Here is a 3,878-nt window from a genome sequence, read left to right as displayed (position 1 = left end):
AGGGAGACCGAGAAGAAGAAGTCCCCAGCACTGAGCTCTGATGAGGGGGAGTAGATGATGCCCTGATCTCCTGAGCAGCAGTCCGGGCATGAGCATTCCTCTTAGCCTCCTACACCTTCTGGTAAGCTGCCTTCGACCCACTTTTCATTTTTTCTGAAAAAGGAAATCAAAAAAATGATTAGCATATAAGTCGGATGCAAGTAGACTAATACAAGTCGGAAGAGTTAAGAAATGACTACAAAATCAAAAATAAAAGCTACCTAGCTCGGTCCGGACATAATTCGGAGAACCGAGGAGAAATTTTTTGGTATCGAGGTTGGGAGCCCGTCCCCAAGCCTCTTGAAAAAACTCAACCACCGCCTCTTCCACCTCATCCAAATCAACCATATTGTACTTCTCTACGGGGACTGCCTCTGCCCAGTACAATTGAAAGATGGGCTCATGACTTTCATTCAAGAAAAAAGGATGGTAACCCTCGATGGCTTGAACTTTGAAGAAGTTTTTAAAATCATGAAAGGACTCATCAAAAATAGAAAAAATCTTCGAGCTACTCGATAGTAAGACAAAACCTCCATCTCCCATCTCAAAAAAGGGAATATAACCCCCAAACAGGTAAAAAGGCAATCATACATGAAAAGGAAGTAGGGGTTAGAGTTGTTAAGCCTCTCGCCTCTCGCTTGGTCTTCAGAGCCTGGGGCCACTAGTTCATATTTGGGTTCATCAGCATATAGGCTACAAATTCTATGGTGCTTTCAGAGTTTAATTATAAAAACATCATCCACTAAAGAATTTTCAAAAATGATAGAAGAATCCACCCATCTCAAAAGGGCTTCAGGAATTTGGGAAGACATGTTCAGAAAGGCAATATATAAGAAAATATACCTACATTACACAAAAGAAAAAGGGAGCATCATCAAAAGTCAGTCCAAAGATAATTCTTTCCAAGCAAAAGAACAGGGAGAACTGGCAGTCACAGCTAAAAAGACTTATGTAAAAAGAGAGCACGAAATAAAGATATTGCAAAGATATCGCAAAGGAACTTCACTCTCAAAGCATGCAGTATATTAAGTGTAAGAAATACTATAAAAAGCGAAAAGGAGATGCAAAAAACTAACCTTCGTAAAAGAAGAACACTGCAACAAAAGAGAGAGCCTGGGGATTTTGTGAGTGAGGAAAAGAGCGAAGGAGCGAAACAGTTCTCAAAATGCAAACGAAAGAAAAGAAAGAAAGAATAGGGAAATGTATTTATAATGCACTAGGGGTATAACGGTAAAATGACGCAATCATTAAAAGAGCGCACCGTTACCAATGTAACTGTCCTCCACGAGTAAATACAAAAGCCAAAAAGATGCGACGTTTGAATAGACACGACGATTGAGAAATTCAAAAATCACATCGGTTTCAAAACTAAAATCACGTCGGTTTTCTGACCTGAAAAGAAATACCGACTTAAACATCCTCGAGTTCAATTAATACTCGAATCCAACTTGCAACTAACAGATCGGACTCGAGTAGGGACACTGTTCATACCCTGGCCCAATGCAATAGCCAGGCCCAATTAAGTTAAAAAGTCCCAATTCAAAGGGTTGGCCTTCACCGTTCACCCGACTTCCCCAAAGAAGTCGGACTCGATATGAGCTGGCAGATGACACTTATCCAAATAAGTAACTGCCTCCTTAAATCTCTCACCCACTTCCAGAAGATTCACCTTAACAACCTTAAGATAAAGAGACGGTTATCTACCATCAGAAGTGGAACTACTTCAATGGTGGTTATTGGATCCTCTCTATAAATACATTGACTCACTCAGGTAAACTTAAGTTCCAATACACTTAAACCTACTTTACTGTTTGCTAACTTAGGCATCGGAGTGTCTTGCAGGTACCACCCCCCATCTTCTCAAACACACAACTTGGTCGGCGGCTCCCTGACGCAGGACAAGTCGGAGACTATCTTCCTTAAGCACTTGGGCCTCACAAACAAGCCCAATCATCTGGTCTAGGTAAGCCCAACAACAACAATTAATAAGCATATTTGAATTGGTCAATTAATAAGTATATTGGTCTATTTAATCAAGTATCAGCATTTAAATTTTACTTTATAATAAGACTCACTGCTGCTTATTCTGCTTACTAAAGGGCTTAGTCAGGTGAAAAAGGAAGAAAAAGATTCTTAAAGAAATAGGAAAGTCAAGCTCTCGGCTAACAAGCTGATATATTTTCATGAAACCCCAAGAATTGGGGTGAAGTTGGGTAGGAGCTACTCGATAGTAAGACAAAACCTCCATCTCAAAATCAGAAAAAGGGAATATAACCCCCAAACAGGTAAAAAGGCAATCATACATGAAAAGGAAGTAGGGGTTAGAGTTGTTAAGCCTCTCGCAACAAACTTGGTCTTCAGAGCCTGGGGCCACTAGTTCATATTTGGGTTCATCAGCATATAGGCTACAAATTCTATGGTGCTTTCAGAGTTTAATTATAAAAACATCATCCACTAAAGAATTTTCAAAAATGATAGAAGAATCCACCCATCTCAAAAGGGCTTCAGGAATTTGGGAAGACATGTTCAGAAAGGCAATATATAAGAAAATATACCTACATTACACAAAAGAAAAAGGGAGCATCATCAAAAGTCAGTCCAAAGATAATTCTTTCCAAGCAAAAGAACAGGGAGAACTGGCAGTCACAGCTAAAAAGACTTATGTAAAAAGAGAGCACGAAATAAAGATATTGCAAAGATATCGCAAAGGAACTTCACTCTCAAAGCATGCAGTATATTAAGTGTAAGAAATACTATAAAAAGCGAAAAGGAGATGCAAAAAACTAACCTTCGTAAAAGAAGAACACTGCAACAAAAGAGAGAGCCTGGGGATTTTGTGAGTGAGGAAAAGAGCGAAGGAGCGAAACAGTTCTCAAAATGCAAACGAAAGAAAAGAAAGAAAGAATAGGGAAATGTATTTATAATGCACTAGGGGTATAACGGTAAAATGACGCAATCATTAAAAGAGCGCACCGTTACCAATGTAACTGTCCTCCACGAGTAAATACAAAAGCCAAAAAGATGCGACGTTTGAATAGACACGACGATTGAGAAATTCAAAAATCACATCGGTTTCAAAACTAAAATCACGTCGGTTTTCTGACCTGAAAAGAAATACCGACTTAAACATCCTCGAGTTCAATTAATACTCGAATCCAACTTGCAACTAACAGATCGGACTCGAGTAGGGACACTGTTCATACCCTGGCCCAATGCAATAGCCAGGCCCAATTAAGTTAAAAAGTCCCAATTCAAAGGGTTGGCCTTCACCGTTCACCCGACTTCCCCAAAGAAGTCGGACTCGATATGAGCTGGCAGATGACACTTATCCAAATAAGTAACTGCCTCCTTAAATCTCTCACCCACTTCCAGAAGATTCACCTTAACAACCTTAAGATAAAGAGACGGTTATCTACCATCAGAAGTGGAACTACTTCAATGGTGGTTATTGGATCCTCTCTATAAATACATTGACTCACTCAGGTAAACTTAAGTTCCAATACACTTAAACCTACTTTACTGTTTGCTAACTTAGGCATCGGAGTGTCTTGCAGGTACCACCCCCCATCTTCTCAAACACACAACTTGGTCGGCGGCTCCCTGACGCAGGACAAGTCGGAGACTATCTTCCTTAAGCACTTGGGCCTCACAAACAAGCCCAATCATCTGGTCTAGGTAAGCCCAACAACAACAATTAATAAGCATATTTGAATTGGTCAATTAATAAGTATATTGGTCTATTTAATCAAGTATCAGCATTTAAATTTTACTTTATAATAAGTTTATATATGTAATAATTTATAATTCATCTATATACTCTTAAATAGAGAATAAATTTG

General features: G+C 39.2%; 1 long non-coding RNA gene across 1 annotated transcript in view; it reads right to left on the bottom strand.

Annotated features, from left to right (window-relative positions):
* Nucleotides 3,372–3,878, bottom strand: part of LOC110268223 — a 20,679-nt gene continuing 20,172 nt past the window's right edge. Inside the window, exon 3 of the long non-coding RNA XR_002356336.1 lies at nucleotides 3,372–3,384. This is a non-coding gene — a long non-coding RNA (uncharacterized LOC110268223). The remainder of the gene's footprint in view (nucleotides 3,385–3,878) is intronic.

Source organism: Arachis ipaensis, chromosome B10 (genome assembly GCF_000816755.2).
Source record: "Arachis ipaensis cultivar K30076 chromosome B10, Araip1.1, whole genome shotgun sequence".
NCBI classification, from domain to species: domain Eukaryota; kingdom Viridiplantae; phylum Streptophyta; class Magnoliopsida; order Fabales; family Fabaceae; genus Arachis; species Arachis ipaensis.
This window is presented reverse-complemented; position numbering and strand designations above follow the sequence as displayed.